This window comes from Ambystoma mexicanum, chromosome 5q (genome assembly GCF_040938575.1).
Source record: "Ambystoma mexicanum isolate Mex_15411 chromosome 5q, UKY_AmexF1_1, whole genome shotgun sequence".
NCBI classification, from domain to species: domain Eukaryota; kingdom Metazoa; phylum Chordata; class Amphibia; order Caudata; family Ambystomatidae; genus Ambystoma; species Ambystoma mexicanum.
Genome location: NC_090933.1, coordinates 1,199,172,813 through 1,199,192,883, shown reverse-complemented (window position 1 = coordinate 1,199,192,883; position 20,071 = coordinate 1,199,172,813).

Below are 20,071 nucleotides of genomic sequence, written 5' to 3'. Positions count from 1 at the left end.
CCCTGGGGCACACAGCAGGTGATAGGTATGGGATCTGCGGAAGCTACAGGCGAGAAGACCTCACCGTTCTGCCATTTAAGAGGGATCTAATCCAAGTGATGGCTTCATTGGAGAAGTGTGCTGCTGTGTCTAAGTGGTTGCAGAGGATAGCATGGTCGACTAGATCGAACGCTGCTGAAAGATCTAGAAGGAGGAGTATTTCTGATTTCCCATTGTCCTTGAGCTTATCAATTTGAGCCTTCAAATCGATATGGGCGGTTTCCGTGCCATGCTGGGGGCGGAAGCCAGACTGTCAAGCACCTAGTAGATGTTGTTGTCCTAAGTGTCTTTGAATTTGGGTATATGCTACCTTGTCCATAATTCTTAGAAGGAAGGGCACATCAATACCCCAACAAGATGGTCTAGAAGTGGTTGAATGGCTTATATTCAAAGACGACACTGTGCAAGTCAACAGACAATTTATCATTGAACTACTAAACATCATTTTACACAATAGCTACTTTAGGTATGACAACCAATACTATGCTCAAATGGCACCCACCTACGGTAATATCTTTATGTATTATTTTGAAAGAAAACACATTTTGCAGAACACAAATTGGTCACAATACCTCACAATCTGGAAGATGTACATAGACGGAATTTTTGGCATATGGTCTGGTACCAAATCCTAAATAATGACATTCTATGAATATCTTAACGAGGTTCACCCTTGTATCAAATTTACCCTTGAAACAGGAGAACCTTATTTACATTTCTTAGATGTGGCGCTAAGGATAGCAGAGACTGGTTTAGAAACCAATATATACCACAAGCCCACAGATGTAAATAAAGTTTTGCACCATGCCAGCTTTCACCCCAGACAAATGATGCAGAGTCTTCCATACAGTCAATTTCTGCGCATCAAATGAATAACTACAAATACCATATCCCTTGAAAAGGAATATGCAGATCAGAAAGAGAAATTCATCAAAAGAGGTTATCCCATGGATGTGGTAGAACTAGCCAAACAGAAGGCAGACACAATTGATAGAAAAATACTACTACATCCAACACCCAAGGATAAGGGGATTCCTCTATGATATATATCAAAATTCTCGAGACAAAGGAAAGATTTATGCAGATTTATCTGCAACAATTGGAATTACCTACATCATGATCCACAACTTCAGACATTGTTCCCTAAACCCGCGATGGTCTAACAGAGTGAGAAACTTCAGGGATAAACTTGTGCGAGCCAAAAGAAATCGTCCCGACACACAGAGAACTCTGTCCACACAGAATAAGGAAATATTCCCTTGCCTCCAGTGCAGTAACTGTGATAATATCATCAAAGGTAACACCCTTCAACACCCACATACAGGACAGAAAATTGCCATCAGAGATTTTGCCACATGCAACAGCATTGGAGTTGTATACGCAATGAAATGCCCATGTGTCATATATGGGGGACAGACAAGCAGATCAGCAAGAGAAAGGTGGCTGGAACATAAATCAAACATCGTACTCAGAATTCAAAGTCACCAGTAGCCAGACACTTTAAGGAACAGAGACCCTGTAACACCAAATCCGGCTCCTGACTTCCCGATGCCACTGGGACGTCCCAGCGGCACGGGAAGACAGGCGCTGGATTTTGTAAGTCACCAGTCCTGTAGGACTGCAGGACTCCATGGGAATGGGTACTCGGAAGCACCGGCACCGTTGCTGATGGTGCCGGTGCTTCTGTGATGAATCTGGCTACTGGGGCCGTTGTACCCAGCAGGGTCAGACCTTTCAGGAGCAGTGGCCCCAGCAGGCAGTCTCGTAGTTTGAGAGTCAGGAAACAAGGGTGCCGGTGAGCTTACCAGCAATCTTGTTTCTGGACTCTCACTTGTAATGAGGCCCATGATCTAACGCAGATAAGGTTTATGATTTTGGAAGTCTTACGTACTCCCACGAGAGGGGGTGTGGAGTGCATATGCGAAAATTGAGCTAAACAACATGGCGCTGGTGCGCAGCCATTTTGGAGATTCACTTCCATCACAGCAATGAAAGCCTATGTTTTCGTGGGCTCAGTAAGTAAACGTGAATTCTGCAAATGGTTGCAAGGTAGGGTGATCTCAGAAGAGCTAGCAGGAAGGAATGCTTGTGTCTCGTCCACTGAAGGACGAGCCAAGGAGGGAGTGGGGCTCTGCAGGTGCAGCGGTAAGGGTTGCTGGGAACGGAGATGAGAGAGAGAGAAGCTGGGTTTTTCCACTTCTATCTGGATTTTTCCACACTATGCTCCCAATGCTTGCTCTCTGCTCTTCGGCCGAGGGCAGAGATTTATCCCAATAAAGAGCTGAGAGATTGCTCAGAGGGGAGAGATAGAACTGGACCCTGGGTGATCAAGTCTCGCTGAGAGGGGGGGGACGCTCTGCTCCAGACCTTATTAGCACGAGTGATCTCTCGGCCTACCTGCTTTTAGGACTAAGCAGTGTTGAGGAGGCTGAAATGAAGGAGTCTTCTGCAACCACTGCTACAGTGATGTTCTTTATTCCTATTTATATATAATTCTGTATATGATCTATTTGTTAGTAATGTGTATGTTCACTGGATGTGAATAAAGGGATTATAACAAGCCATTTATTTTATCTTAGGAGATAACACACTTGAACTCGCTATACAACTGTAACTGGACCTGCTATAACTAAGGCTTTCATGTAACTGGCTATAATAGCACACATCCTCTAAGAGACATAACTACACAGGCCGCAACCACGTCCAGAGTGCTCCCGATTCTGGGAAGGGGCTTGCAATATCAAACCATGGCAGGAAGCTGCAACACATGTGGGGTGGTGTTGCACGTGGACACCTGGAGTGGCCCCCATTCTGAACAGAGGATCCTGGAGATAGTATAAATATTGGATGCAATTTGCGGGATATTGGATCCCCTGGAACAGAGTAGCCCGGATCCGCAAGTAATACGGATCCATCAAGCCGGGACGGGGAGGGCTTAGTCAAGACAGTACCAGACAGTGTCCGGTGGTGGCCACGGGGGCACCACGAAACCCACGGCTGAAGTGAGAACCAAACTAAAAGACACGAGAAAAGAGTGGGTGGCAGCGCATGGTGGAAGACAGAGCAGACTGGTACGCCAACACCAAATATCGGGGTTCCTGCCGAAACGTCTGCAGTTACTGTTGTGATGTGGGGGGCACCGGATCGATAAAACGTCAAGAAAATCCTCACCACGGGTTGTGCTTTGGGTTGACACCAGAGCAAAGAAATGGCTTCATAACCAGTACAAACCCCAGGATGAAATACATAGACAGTGGGCAGAACAAACACGCCAATAGAGTCACTGCTCAACACTGTACCACGACAGACCAGACAGGATACCACACTGGTTTTAGCAGAAGAGAAGGCTGTGGAGCAAGTGGGCGCAACAACGGCATCTACTCCCAAAAAGGCCAAAGTGAAGCAGTCATCTATAGATGCATTTTCCAAATTGGCGCAAACAACGGACGAAGCAAAAACAACAGCGCAGGAAGCACAAGGAGAGCAGGCGCCAAGGCGGAATGATCAGCAGATCCTAGAGGCCATAGCAGAGCTGAAGTCGTCCTTGAAAATTAAAATTGACGCAATCAGTATTGATGTGAACCTCTTGAGACAGGACGTCAGAGTGTTAACAGAACGCACAGGAGTGCTAGAGAAAGAGGTGCAGGATAACACAAGCAGTTGCAACGAAAACTCCAAGGAGGTCTCCATACTGCAACAGCAGGTGGTAATCTCAAGAATAGAGCAGAAGAGGCGGAAGGTCGAGCACGCAGAAATAATGTACGCATAGTTGGACTTACGGAAGGAGAGAAAGGCTCGAACCCGACAAACGTCATTGAAAACATGTTGCTGCAGGAGATAGGAGCTGAGTCACTCACTCAAGGGTTCACAGTCAAAAGAGCGCATAGGGCTCTGGTGAGAAAACCGCCACCCGGGGCCCCACCTCGGACGATCATAGCCAAGATACTAAATGACAGGGAAAGGATCCTATAACACTTCCTTAAAAGTGAAACTATCAGCAGAGCATTGGCGACCATCACAGCGTACCCAGATTATACTTTCTTGGTGCAAAAGCAGAGGATGTTTATGTTTCAGTCAAGAGGAGGTTACACGCAGGTAATCTTAAATATGTGTTGCTATATCCTGCAAAGATGAAGGTCTTACATAAAGACCATGCTGTTTTTTGCGAGACTCCGGACGATGTGAACAAATGGATGAACGCGATGAACATGCTGACGGAGAAAGACGATCAGGTGAGAAGCGAAAGTGATAAGTGAATCTGCATTGTTTAAATAATGTACACTTGAACCGTGCAGTGGCCATTGTGTAATGATCCCACAATGACATTGGAATTAGAAAATTTAAACTAAATGTACAGTCAGCTAAATGCAGGAATCACTGGTGCCACTTAGTTCTGAGTGGTGCCAGGAATCACACTAGCACCCACATTAGATTTGATCGTTTAGTATGAAATTACCGTAAATAAATGACCAACTCTACCAAAAGACCTAAAACACATACCATGAAAAGCTTGAACTACCAAAAGTTTGAACTTTTTGTGGTATGTGTTCAAGTCTTTTGGGGGGTCGGTAGCAGGGGTCCCCCACAACACCCCGCTCACCATACTGTACAGTATGACACCCTTGCAGCTAACCTGCTCAAAATAAAAAAAAATTATAAAAAAAAAGCCAGGGACTGCAGGTGTGTCCCCGCAACACCCCGCTCACTATACTAAACAGTATAGTGAGCGGGGGCTGCGGGACACCCCTGCAGCTGACCTGCTCAAAATAAAATTACTTTTTTAAAAAAGCCGGGGGTGGCGGGGGTGGCCCCTGCAACACCCCTCTCACTATACTATACAGTATAGTGAGCGGGGGGTTGCAGGGGACACCCCCGCAGCTCTCCCGATCAAAAGTAAAAAAGAAAAAAGAAAAAGGACCCTGCAGCGCCGGTTCCCTATCACAGAAGTGAAAGAGAGCCAGCGCCGCAGGGACACAGCGCATCAGAAGGAAAGGTAAGTAGGAGGGTGGAGGTGTGTTGGGCGGTGGGTGGGGGTGTGTTATGAGTGTGGGTTAGGGTGGGGGGTGTTTGTTATGTTTTGTAATGGATGTCCGCATGGGAAATGTAGGAACATTTTGTATTCGTGCATTTCCCATGCAAACATTTCCATCGTCGGTAAATCATCCGTGGAAAATGTAAAGGTAGGTAGCAGCTGTAATTGCCACAGCAGGGGTATATTGGCACCCTGATCAGTGGGATGTTGATATTTGGAATTCCTATGACTCGGGAGTATAGCCCAGAGGTGGATGCAGAATCTAAATTGAAACCTGACAAAAAGACAGGCACTGTCAAACTAGTAACAAGGCGTTGGGCTTGCATAGCCCGGGGGCAGGGGTTTTAGATTTGACTACACTAGAAGATTACACACAACAGGAGGTTGGTGAGATTAATACTCGATTGAGGCAGAGAACAGGTGAGGCCTTACGCACCGGGATGGTGCGCCTGTTTGATGGGGGTGCAGGGAAATGTTGGTAGACTGAACAGATTCCCCAGGCTTCCTTCCTCTGTCCAATGACACCAATATACAAGAAGTATTGAGGGCAGGACCTCCTCCAGCATCGAACTGCCAAGCTTTGCAGGTGTCTCTGTTGCACATAGCAGCCCAGGGGTGCAATCGAAAATATCCGATTAACACAGATTGGCCCAGTGAGGAAAAGAAGTAGTATACTTTGAAAGAGGCAATTCAGAAAATCGGAGAACATGCTATGAAGGAAGCAATTCATGTTTATTTATTTTTTATTTTTGCATTTTTAAAGCGCTCACACAGTCCGCGGGCATCGAGGTGCTTTTACAGGAATTCTTTTTTTTTTTGCGTTGTTGTTTGTTTGTCTTAGTTGCGTATTTATAACGCGCTTAAATACCCAGAGGTTTCTAAGCAAGGACCCGGGGATTGAACCTGTGTTGCTTCTTGTCGTCTTGCTTCCAAGGCAAGCACGTTGCCGCTGAGCTATCCTCTCGGGACATGTGTATGAACCGGTACATATGGGGGTGGTGCCACTGTCAGTGTCATGGTTAGAAGAACTGCCCCACCCACATACTCAAGTGTCATTAGTGGGAATGTCTGGGAAATCAAATTATGAGGTGGTGGATGTGAAATGCGACAATTGTCAGACCTGGGTGAATGGGACAAAAGTGAGGATAGACTGAGAAAGAGAGAGGGCCGCAGTGAGAGAAGATCAGAGGGCAGGATAGAAGATAGTAGAGACTCCTGGGTGTCAAGAAAGGACATATTTTTGGCCTTGTTGAAAGATGGTGTACCACAGGAGGAGATTGATGGTATTGGAACCAGGGAAATGTATGAGTTATACAAAAAGAGAGCTTGCTGGGAAGGAGCGCTCTAACCAAGTTAAGAGACAGGTGGTGATTAAGCAAAAAAGGGACACTTCACCTTCAGCTCCTCCTGAGGAGGAACAGGAAGAAGGGTCTATGGGGATCCCTTCCCAGTACCAGCCAACATATGCTGATTTGAGAAACGTGGTGAGTGCAATGTTAGAGTCTGAGTCCGGATACACTCATTCCAAATTTGACTAAGATTATGGCCAAGCCCCATCAGTGTCTGCTTGTATAAATATTGACAGACGACCTGTAAAGTTGGAGCCAAGTACCCCCACTCCAACTGCCCCGCCTACATTACCTGAAACGTACGAACTAAAGTATGTGATGTATATTGAACAGATACACCAGCAAAGAGAAGAGCGTGGACTCTGTGCAGTACCAATAAGAATACCTATACTTAAGAGAATATGGAGGTAAAGTACCCATTGAGGAAACCATACCTTCATCCAAGACAATGATTGCCATTTGAACAAGATTCCTGAAGAAACAAAGAAATTAAATGACAAAAATGAATGGTGACGTCATACAAAGTTGAATCGACGCCCGTATAACTAGATAAACAGACCAGAGAGGCAGACGATTAATAAAGTACAAGAAGGTGCCAAGGATAAATGACATCTTGGGATCAAAGTGACTTATGCCGCAGACCTGATGAAGATACTTAGTTAGTCTTAGTTATACTTAGCAAGCACCAATATATACATATATATGCCTCTATAGGTACATATGGACAAGTAAAGGATGAATGTTTCCACTACGTACATAAGCAGTACTGACAAAGCAAGAAGGCCTCAGTTTAGTGTCACAGTTGAGAAAAGCAATTGAATTAAACAGAATAAAAGTTCAGCTAAGGAGTTCACTGAGCCAAGAAAGCCAAGCTCTTATCAAACTGGAATTGGCTGACATTGGATACAATTAACGTGAAAGAACAGAAGGTCCTGTTCAGAGAGGTCAAGCAAAAACAAAGATATCAGAGGACTATTGAAGAATAAAATCAAATACATGAAAAGGCTCAATTTCATGCTGTCCAGTCACCTGATGGAAGAAAGTTGGATGGACGAGATGACCACACCTACGCACGGAAGCCAGCTGGTGCCCATACTCCTTAAAAATTCTCAGAGAACAGTACAAACCAGGCCAACTTCAAAGCACTAATTGACACTGGACCATTGAGGTGATGATGGATAATATTTTAATTGGTGGGAAGCTGGTGCAAAGACGAGCTCACCCGCACCTGGTTGTTCAGTCTGCGTGCTGCTAACATAGGTAGGAAAAATACTGACAGCAGTAAGAAGCCAACCATTTGTAGGGGACCACGTAGTTGGGGGTCCTATAGTGTGTGTAGCCAATGGGACGCCATACATTTAGTGACGTTCATAGTGGCCATTTTTAAAGGAGGGCTTAGTCGCCCCACCTGATGTTAACTATCCAATTATTTGTTTCCGTTACTCCATACAGATATAAAACATATGCTTATTTATTCACTTAGAACCAATGCTACCTCCCAATAGGTTTTTGGAGTTTGCCACGTAGGATGACGTTGGTAATGACGCTGGTCAAAATGTCGATGATGACCAGTTATGGGTATAAGAACCCAGCTTTTTTACAAAGTAGTTAGAGTATCAAGTGATTGCTGATGTTCGTTGTACTCCCTGTTTTATATACTTGATATTAAAATATTAAAACAGACAAACTGTTGCCACACTATATGTGTCGTCTTGACTATTGATGTATGAATAAAATCTGCATCCCCATCTATCTCCAGGGTACCGCTACTCATCTTAAAGGGCTGGACAGAGCCTCCAGTTCACTTGGTAGCACAGATAGGCTGGTTAGATAAGATAAACCATCGGCCGTCGGCATAAGTAACTTTTGAGTCAATGCAATATCGCACGACCTTTGCCATTCGGCTGACAGGACGTGAAGCTCCCCATAGAAGTGGTTACAATAGGCGACTCCTTGCTAGGGACAGTTTAACAGGAGGGGTTTCTATTTTAAAATAGGGGTCCCGTCAAACGGGAAATCATATTGTCCCTCCTTCTGTAATATATATTGGCCTCTGCCCAGTCACTCTTCGAAGAAAACCGCGTTTCAAATGTGCCGATTTTGGATCGACTTTGCCGCCATTTTGGGATCATCCGCCATTTTGATTTCTGTTCAAATGTAACTGTGTTCTAAAATGGTGGACTGTGTTTCCAACTAGTAACCGAACCTTCCCGAACCTTGCACTTTAGTTAATGTTTAGACTGTCCATTGGCCGAATGTTTAGACTGAGTAAAGAGACCTTTTCCTATGCCTGACTTGTGGTCTTATGGCTGTCTGCACCAATAAGCCTGATCCACGGACATAAAGACACAATGTACTGCAAATATCGAATGTGGACACTGGCTGAACTGCATTGTGAGGGACATGTGCTAAGGCTTACTGCTAAATCCGGGAATACACTGTTGCTATTGTGACTATTTTTATGTAAACTAAATGTAATCCTTGTGCATATTGTCGTACAAGCCATAAGGGAACTTGGCACGAACTCTAGTCCATGGATTATTAACTTGCAGAGGGGCTGAACATTATTACAAATTGTATAAATAACCAAATGTCTAGATGTCCAGTACCTCTCATTTCTCACACTGATGGGCTGGTATTCACTGTGATGTACTGAGGGCCAGATAGCTATCTGATTTGTTTCTTTGTAAACTGCGCAGTAGTAATAAAGATCTGTGAATCTTTATAAGCCCGTGTTTGGTGTATCTCCGTTTGATGGTACTCAGCCTCGATATTTCCTTGCTTTTACAAATGGCGCCCGAATAGGGATCCTCAAGATTGATGCCATCTCGTTGAAGGTTGACGCGGTTATCGGACCGGGATCGGACGGTGAAAAAGGGGGCCCCTTTCTTGGATGAGAAGCGATACCTCAACAGTACTGCACGACCCGATCCCTGGACGGTGAGCCCGCGGTCCGAGACGGCATCTTGATGAGGGTCCATATATCAAGGCGGGCAGATTTTCTGAAATCACCAACCACGTGGGTCCTTTGTGTCCTTAGAAATCCGATCGGACCTCCTTAGTTCTTTGATCAGGCGAGTCGTGACCCGACTCTTAAGTATCCTGATAATATGTTTTGGCGCATTGCACTCGCGAGTACAATTATTGACCAAGTAACACCAGTAATCTGAAATGCCTGAGAAATTGTCTGCCTGCTTCAGGGCGTTATTCCGCAGTGACAGACAATCTTTGGAATTTAGCCGATTGGCGCCACAGGAGGAGTCTCCGGCGTGTACTATGTACTGTAAGCACGGCATTGGTAGTATAGTGTTTAATGATATTTGGCACAGACAAACTAGACATGCTTCCGAATTTCAGTGGCCAACCAATGGTAGTTTTGAAATTCCTCGTATAGAAAACTTAGAGTCTATAATATTAAAGAAAAAGGCTAGACATGCAGCATTTGATGTATTACAGAATTGGAAGAAAGAAGCTACGCAGCAACTTAAAAGTAGGGAAAAACATGTGCGCCATCATATGTCCAACGCCGAAAAAGCATTCTTGTACGATCAAATAAACAGTCTGAGTCAGTTAGGAATATGGATAGGGCTTTTTCACTTGGTATTCAGAAAATGTATCCGTCTAAAGACTTTCATGTATCTGATGAGTTAATTGACAAACTTCTAAATGAACGAAGGTCTGGTGCCACTGCGCCACCTCTGTATGTTCCTATTCCTGCTGTTTTGCCTCTTCCTGCTGTTGTCCCTCCTCCCGTAGTTGTTCCTGCTCCTCCTATCATTCCTCTCAATGTTCCTCTTCCTCCGGCTGTTGTTCCTCCTCTTATCGTTGTTCCTGCACCTGCTCCTCCACCTTGCCTACTGTTACGGGGTTTGGTAGATTTGCCTTCTGCACCAGTATAGCACCTTGGTTACCGAATGTACAAGATTTGTCTACTCTTTCTCTTCCAAGTGGTTCTGTCCTACTTGTAGTTGATAAGGGAGCGGAATCAAAGATTGTAACTCGTAATATTGTATCTAAAGAGAGGAAGCGTGATTTGACTGCATGGGCTAGACAATGCATGGAGAAGGGTGAACAGGCTGATGTTTTTGCCACACTCTCTAATCTAGCAAATTTTTCTGAGAAAAACGTTTTTATCGAAGAGTTGGGAATTCATTTATGTGAAATGTGGAACAGATTAGATGATATATATCTCCCACAAGTTGAGGGATCTGAATGTTTTAGCATATTCAAGAGATACTGCGGAGAAAGTACATGAGCACGCCAAGAGGGTTTTTGAGTATAGAAGGGCGTTAGAAAGGTTACGGAATGAAGAAATTGATGGTGATAGATTAGACGCTATGTTTGTACAGAAACGGTTTCTTACTTGTTGTAAGTCGATAAATGAGGAAACACGAATTTGCACAAAGGATGCGATTAGGTGGATTTCAGACATGTTGATATCTCCCGTAGAAGTATATGACACGTATAGTCAGTATATGCCATAAATGCAGAGGAAAGTGATCCAGGTAATGGTAGATACCTGCAGGATGAATGTATAAAAAGAAAGATTTGTTGTCCCGCAGAATTATTGAATATCTACAAGAGAGCTTTTTCGTCTAGCACTTCTTCAGCTGCTTTAGTGCTTGATCTAGCTCTGCTGCTCAGTAAGCGTTCAGAGTTTCCTATCTCTCAGTTGCCTATGAGAGAGGTTCCACCGAAATTTGTCCCAAAAGTTGAGATTCCGCCTAATGTTGCAGCAGGTACTGCTGCTCAAGAAATTCCTGCACATGTGTCGTACTTTGTTCACGTCCTGTTCTCAAGACAGGAAGTGAACACCATTAAACAATCCATTCCCGATATTAGAAAGAATCCGACGCGGTTCTATAAAGTGATAGAATGTGTCTTGCAGCCATCAGTATTTACCTTGAGCGATATTGATTTGTTATTTCCCGTTCTCCTGCCTATTGATTTGTGGAAACAAATTAGGACTGTAGATGATGCAGCAGGGTTAGGAGATACATGGGTAAATATAGTTTGATTAGATAGAGAAAGGCTAGCTGGCGAGAGAGCGCCACAGGTAATACTTACTTTGCCTGATAGAATAGTCACGAAACTAAAAGCTATAATTCCTGAAAGAAGGATTATTTGGGACAACCTTACTGCTTGTGTCCAAGGGAAGTCTGAGGGTGCTACCGAATTCTTTAATCAGTTCGAACAAGTGTTCTTAGATTACAGTGGACAAGATATGAGCACAGAGTCTGGGAAATGACTTTTTGTAGACAAGTTTGCGCGTGGATTGTTGCCCGACATCCAGTCGCAAATTATGTCCTCGGAGAGAGCTTGGCAAGCTAAGTCTCAGTTAAGTGTTGCATATGGCTCAGTACTATGAGAACGAGTCAATAACTAGAAAGAAAGAATTGAAAAAAGAAAAGGAGACCTGCAACCTAAAGTTCTATTACAACAAATTGTTAGGGGCCCTAGAGGAGGTAATTCACAGTTTATGGGTCAGTATGCTCCACAGGGAAACGCACTGTTGGGTCCTGTACACGTGAACCAGTGTGCTTATTGCAGACAAGAGGGTCATTGGCGTGCACAATGCCCGATCCTCCAGCAGAGGTCGAATAATGCATATGGTAACATGGGTAGACATTCCAGAGGCCGCCCTGGGGTAGGGGGTCCTGGTAGAAGTCAGTTTTCTCAAAATTCGCAACCTTATTCACAGGATAATCAGGCACCGAATGTGGATAATAGGAACATTTTTGATCATCTTTCTGCTGCATATCTCTCTGAAGAACTTCCTTTTGACGACATTCTGTTTCGCTAGGATTGCCCGAAGCAGGGTTTGGAACCGGCGCCTATTCCCGTTAATCAGAAAGGTCCCTACGTTGAGATGATAGTGGGAAATAGGAAACATCTATTCTTGATAGATACAGGTGCACAGAAGTGTTCCATTGACCATTCACGGGTTCCAAACATTCCATTGCCAGGGCAAACCAATGTTTCTGTAGGGTTTTCTGGTACGCCAGTAGTCTATCCGGTTTCTTCGCCAGTTCTGATTACATTGGGTCCATTCACGGACCACTGTCCATTTCTTTTGACGGCAAACTGTGGAGAGAATTTGTTGGGGTTGAATCTGTTGAAGGAATTAAATTTGGGAATTCATTGTTCTTCGGATGGAGTGCGTTTGACGATTTCACCACAGCAACTTTCTGTCTCTCAGTTCTTGACTAGACCTTTGCCGCCGGAATTTTGTAATGTTCCGGAGTGTTTGTGGGCAATTGATGATAATGATGTCAGTGTTCTACAAATTGAGCATGTTAAGATCATTTTGAAACATGGAGTAATGTTGCCACGTATTCCTGAGTATAAGATTTCGGTCGATGGTGAGCAAGCTTTGAAATGCATAGTCTCACATTTTGTACATCGTGGGGTAATTGAGGAAATTGCAGGTAGTTTGTGCAATAGTCCACTTTTGCCTGTGTACGAAAAAGGCGTTAATGCAATTCCTTTTTGTTTCATTATTGATTTACGTGCCATCAATAAAATTGTTGCTCCACAATTTCCTATTGTGCCTGATGTGACGACAATATTAACCATGATTCAGGCTTCTGCTGCTTTCTTTAGTGAGGTAGATCTTAAGAATGCTTTCTTCAGCATTCTGATACACAAGGATAGCAGATATCTGTTCGCGTTCACCTTAGAGGGACGCTCGTTTACATTCACCCGTGCGCCGCAAGGTTACACGGAAAGTCAGAGCATCTATAGTAGGGCTTTGAAAGAGCAGCTCGATACACTCGGGTTGCCTACCACTTGTACACTGCTCCAATATGTGGACAATCTACTTTTAGCTGCTGACTCAGAGTGCCTGTAAGGAGGGCACTGTGTTGTTGCTTATTCACCTAGCAAAACATGGACACAAAACTTCACTCAAAAAGTTTCAATATTGTCGACAGGAGGTCACCTATTTAGGCTATCTCCTGTAAAAGGAGGGAAGAAGGTTGACGCCTGAATGGATTAAAATTATTTCTAGCATGTCTGTCCCAAATACACAGAAGGGAGTCAGAGCCTTGATAGGAATGGCTTCTTACCGTAGGCAGTGGATCCCGAACTTCTCGTTAACGATTAAACCAATGTTGGCTTTGACGAAGAAGGGCATTTCTTCGCCATTGCCGTGGAACTTGGAACACCAGCAAGCGTTTGATTTGCTCAAGACTGTACTGTGTTCAGCACCAGTTTTGGGTACACCAAATTATAAAAAGGCCTTCGTGTTGTATGTGCATGAACGTGATGGATGTGCTTTGGCTGTATTAACGCAGGAACATGGAGGGAAGAATAGGCTGTGTGGCTACTTTTCTTCCGCCCTTGATCCTGTCGCATGCGCTTTACCAAGATGTTTGAGAGCGATGCTGCGTCTGTAAAACAGAGCGAGGGAATGGTCCTAGGCCATGCTTTAACCCAGATGGTACCTCACTCTGTAGATGTTCTATTAAACAGAACACAAACGCAACACCTCACTTCAGCACGATTAAAGAGATACGAATCGATCTTGTTTGCTCCGCACATTAAAATTCAGAGATGTTGCGTTCTGAATCTGGCTGAACTTTTACCTTTCCCGCAAGGTACTGCTTGCAGTGACAAAGCGGCACATGACCGCCTTTACACCACAGAGCAAGAGACTAAAGGCAGAATCGATTTAAAAGATACTCCTTTGAACAATCCACAAGGGGAGCGGTTTTGTGATGGCTCCTGTTTCAAACTTCCGGATAGTACATCCACGGCTGCTTATGCAATCACCACATTGAGCACGATTGTGGAGACCAAAAGAATCACGCATAACCCTGCGCAGGCTGCAGAGATTATAGCATTGACCCGAGCTTGTGAACTTTCTGAAGGGCTTACAATAAATATATATACTGATAGTCAGTATGCTTTTGGGGTGGTTCACAAATTCGGCAGACTTTGGCCAGAACAAGGTTTCTTGACCTCGCATGGAACTAAGATCCAGTGCGGCTCCTTGATAGTGCGGTTACTCAGAGCTTGCACTCCCCGCTCCGTTAGCAATTATAAAAATTGCGCAGCGCATCAGAAGATCATAGATAATGTGGGAAAAGGGAACGCTTTCGCTGACCAGATAGCCAAACAGACTGCCACTGATCTCCATTCAGAAATGTATACTTCAAGGGAAGCCACAAATGTTTGTACTTTGGATGAGGGTATTGAATCTGGAAAAAGTATTCAAGCTGATGCCACATTAGAAGAATCTAAGAAATAGTCTGAGGGTTTGGCAAGATTGGATGATGACGGGTGTTGGGTGGACGAGTTAGAAGGGAAATGGTTGTTGCCAGACGCGTATATTACAATGATGGTCGCTATGGCTCATGGCCCCACCCACATCTGTGCACAGAAGGTTACCAAAATGTTACAAAATGTCTGGGTGAATGATAAAATCTCCAAAGTAGCTGAATGATTTGTTTGCAGCATAATATGGGACAGGGCACATCAATTCCAAGGGGTAGTTTTGCTCCACCTTCTGTCTCCTTTGAGGTTATCCACTTCGATTTCATTGAAATGGAATGTAACAATTACAAGTATGTAATAGTTGCTATCTGCGCCTTTAGTAAATGGGTTGAAGCCTTTCCTGTTAAAGATGCCACAGCAATGACAACGGCGAAGACCATGCTTAAGGAATATTTTCCTAGGTTTGGTTTGCCAAGGGTCATCTGGTCGGACAATGGTCCACATTTTATCGCTGCTGTAATTCTGCAGATATGAGTGGGATTACAGATCGATAAACGGTTCCATTCGGCTAGACATGCTCAACGTGCTGGTTTGGTGGAGACACATAACGGCATCATAAAGAACAAGCTCGCTAAGACGTGTGCCGGCACCAAACTGAAATGGCCGGACGCCTTACCAATCGTGTTGTTGTCAATGAGAATTACCCCACAGACTAAGACTGGGCTCTCCCCATTTGAGGTGGTTATGGGTAGGCCAGCTAACATTTGGAACCTACCTAATCCCCGATCTTTGCATGACATTGAACATGTACTTCTTCCCGACTACTGTTGCCAGTTAACTAAAAATCTGTATTTGATTTATCAACAGGTGCGAGAAGCCCTCCCTGTAAAATACTAGGGCCCACGCCATAACATACGGCCTGGAAGCTGGGTTCTTGTCAAATCATTTGAAAGAGCATCCTGCCTCGCACCGCGTTGGCGGGGCCCGCATCAAGTTCCATTTGCCACACAGACCGCAGTGCGAGTGTTGGGGTGAAAGCATTGGATCCACGTGTCACACATCAAGAGTATTCCCTTCCCTTTGCCACATGATACAGAAGACACAGAAATCCCTACCAGCGCTGCTCCCAACAATCACGTAGCATAGAGCAGCATTGAGAGCGCTTCGTAGACTCTACCTGAGCCCGTGGGACCTGGGGAAACAGCCGCTTTATCTCCACACTTTCCTACAGATCTTTTTTCGTCATTGTCAGGGTCTGTTATGGATCCGCCAGTTCCATCAGGAAGCAATGACACGTTGTTCTCAGATCACGCAGTACCAGGAGTCACAAGGTATGATCTGCGCCCAACGAGCTAGACTTACTGCACGGTTTGGCTGTGCCATCAGGAAAAATCATCAGAGGGCTTGTCTTTTTGGCCCGTTCTTTTGTATGTAAGGAATTCTGTTGGCTGCGGTTAGGAAAAGACTAATAAAATGCGTGATCAGGAGATCGCCAGCAAACAAACTCTGGAGTATTCGTTTGAAGAAACAATGCCGGCAACCGCTCCCACTCGTACGGAACAAATAAGAGACTGTCTGCCTGATAGTAGTAATGAACAATCAAATGCGTGGGCCCCGAAAAGGTATTGTTGTCTTGTGATTATGTTAATCGGCTTCATAATAGTAATTGCCTTAGGATTTTGGTATTTGTAAGAAGTACATCCGCTTGAAATTATGTTACCCACTGAAAATGTACCTACTGTTTCTACACCTTTTGTACATCTGCACACTATCTTCTAGAGACTCTCAGCACATACATAGTTACCACAACAACACTTTAATACTCATGATGAATGCCACACATGCCATTTTTAATAGATCCAATTGTTGGGTCTGCTCGCATTTACCGCAACACAGAGACAAGGGGTTGGGCTGGTATATTCATCCTCTACCTCTAACTACTGCATGCTATGCTTCTTTAAGGGCACTATTCTTTGGCCGATGGAACGATAGCATCTCGGGGAACTTTGATGGAACTAATTTGAATGACTTTGAGAAGCGAGTTCTAATGCCCATGGGATGATCACTCTTTGCGAATAGGAGCAAGCTTAATGTTGCTTCTATTAGGCCTTCTGATAGACTGTCTCATCCTTTTCAATCTTTAATCTCCTTCAAGATGGCTACTATAGGCAATAGGGATGCCACACCACCTTCCTACACTGTTAACCACAGCCCTGATTCAGTTTCTTTCTGCATACAGAGGAAGGGTACTCAGTCAATGGGTGATTTCAAGAGTTGCACCAACGTTGCGAACTTGACCAGTGAGGACAGACCTTTGTATGTAGGCGAACCTGTCTACTTTTTTGCGGTAATGAAGCTTTCCCATGGTTACCTAGGGATTGGCAGGGAAGCAGTTATTTAGGAATTTTGTTACCCGGGGTATTCATAGCAAGCACCATAGAAATCTCTAAGTCTCGTCCAAGGCGGGATGAGAATGGCGATACTTCAGCACAAGTTCTGGGCGATGTAGCTAAATCCTTTGTACCATTTTGGGGGCAAATATTAAACTCTGAGGATATCAGAAGACTAGCGAGAGTACTGGAGGGGACCATCAACCGGACATACTCTATAACATGACTTTAGAACAAAAAGCGATAAGGTTAGTGGCACTTCATACCCGTACCCGTGTTGTGATTGAGCAGACCTTTTTCCTGTTGAAGGCACGGCTCCGCTGCCTAAGCAGGTCTGGTGGAGCATTCCTTTATCGGTCTGAGAAGGTGTCAAAGATCACCATGGCCTATGTCATGCTGCACAACATGTGCGTCCGGAGAAATGTACCACTGCCACCTGACATTGAGATGCATGCACCGGGTGAGGATGATGAGGATGAAGTCGGAGGAAAAGCAGCACCCCTGCCAGTACGTGATGCACAAGATGCCCGTGCAGTATGCCAATCACTTATTGATGAATACATCTGACCTACAGGGACATTGATGGATATGTGTCAGTAAAACAGTGTACACTGGGTCCATGTGGACATGCACACAGTAAATGTGGGGAGTTGGGCACTGTGCACTGTCATGAATAAAATGTATACAAATGAAATGAACAATGTCCAGGCATTGAATGATTTTTCACACAACGGGTGTATTAATATCAACTACAGAAATGTGCTACCCTCAACCCCCACAACACCAATACACCCCATACCCCCCCAATGAACTCCCCATAACCCCAATGAACTCCCCATACCCCCCAATGAACTCCCCCTAATACACCTACACACCATTGACACCATCTGACTCACTCCCATTGTTCTCCTACACTGTTTCCTTTGTTTCTTGTCCGGGGGCAGCATTTCTGACTGCCTCGCACTCCGTCTTGTCGGATGCACAAGGCTGGAGGGTGCAGAGGAAGCAGGCGTGGAGGATGGTGGTGTGGTGGATGGGGTGGAAGCCGTGGTGATTGGCACGGGTGCGGGTTGTTGCTGCTGCATGTGCAGAAGGATTGAGGTGAGGACCTGCGCGACAGCCCCAAGACTGTCTCGCATCATCAAAGCAGAGGCATTAATGGCGGCTGTGTTCGCCGCTATGGCCTGTGCAATCTGACGCCTCGTGTCCTCTCCCTCCGCAACATATTGTCAGACAAGGTCCAGCATTGAGTCCTGTCTAGCCTCTACCCTTGCTAGCCGTGCCTCAAGGTTGGTGGGAGCAGCAGTGGTTGAGGGTGCTGCGACCGGGCGTGCATTGGCAGGGCTGTCCTCGGGGGAGGAGGGGGCAGGGGGGACCGAATCATGGAGTAAAGGAACCGCAATGCTGCTGGTGGGTGTGGCCTGAGTGTGGGGTGGACACGGGGCTTGGGGAGTGTCGACATGCCACATGGGTTAGTCCATCCTCGTCCACATACTCCTCCACTGCAGTTTCAATGTTGCTCAGTGGGGCAGTGGCTGCTGCCTCGCCCACCAAACTTGTTGCTCCCGAATGTGTGCCACTGGTCTAGTCTTCCACTGGTGTTTCCTGCTCTGTGGTCCCGGTCTCAGGCATAGATGTGGGGCCCTCATGTGCGGCCATGGCCTGGGCACTCGCCCTGGGTTTTGATGTGGCCTGCGAGGCTGCCCCGGAGGTGGTCTTGCCTGTGGGAGTTGTCTTGTGCCAGGACGTGGATGCCCTTGTGGGTGTTTCCTCACTGGCATCCTCTCCATCGGTGCTTGGGGGGGTAGAAGAGATGCAGGGCATCAGTGATGGGGTTACATGCAAGATGCATTATATGGTGCTGTGGAGAATTTAATTTATCATGCATGCATATCTTACAGGTGTGTCACACATGGTAGTATGAAGGGGGCATTTTGGCATTTGCTGTGATGTCTCAATTAAGGAATGCTGCATGGCAGGTGGCATGCCATTGTATTGGGGTTTGTGTGATGTATTACATGGGCACGGTCCGTGTGTGTTGGCTGTCTGTTGATAATGGGATTGGCACTCAGCATGCATTTCAGTGTGGCAGAGTTTGGGCCTCCATCTGGAGAAGGGTATGTTGATGTGTGTGTTGAGACATGCATTGCCTTGCCTAGACTCTATTCCAGATGACTTGTGCTACGTCATGGTTTCCCCTACTGGGATCTGCAGGGTCACTCACCTCAATCTCCAGATGTTGCGGCACCCGTCTCCATCTCCCCAAAGCCCTCGATGGACTCCATCCGGATGAAGGTACTGCACATCTCCTCCCAGCGCATTAGTTTTGTGGGTAAGTGGGGACCCACGCCTGTGGCCATGGCCTCCCTCCTGTTCCGTACCCTGAGGCGGAGGTCACCCCCCCTTTTCTTACAGTCTTTCACTGTCAGTGGGGTGGTGCCGACTGCGGAGACCTTGTGGGCTACCTCCTCCCGAATCTCCTTTTTTCTCTGCTGCACCTCCCTTTTGAGGTTGTGCTGGTTAATCTCCTCAGCGTTCTTCGTCCGAAAAACGCTTCTTGCGCAGACGGGGGTTTGATTTCCTGGTAACCTTAGGATGTTGAATAGATTGGCACTGGTCTCTCCTGTACACAATTGGTGGTTTGGGAGGATTGCAATGGATTGTGTTTTTAAAGATGGCTGCTGGCGCATTTCCCATTCCGACGCAATGACCTTACTTCCGGGTCCGGTATTACGAGCCCGGTATTAGCATGATGTTATTACCAAGTCGGTACTAAGGGGTGCCTCCTAGGCGGAGCCGGTATCGACGGGGTCCGGTGATGGGGCTATCGGGGGGTTGAAGGGCCTTTAGCGCCATGGCGGTATGGCCATTACCGGCATGTGGGTTCGCGCGTGCTGGCACACTCGTAATAACCCGCTATTAGCGACGTCATACGAGCACGGACCTGCTAGTTCCTCCATGCCGGTAATGACCCTGTTTTTACCGCACTTCTCGTATTGAGGCCCTTTGACTTGAGTGTGGCCAAGCAATATATGAGGAAGAAT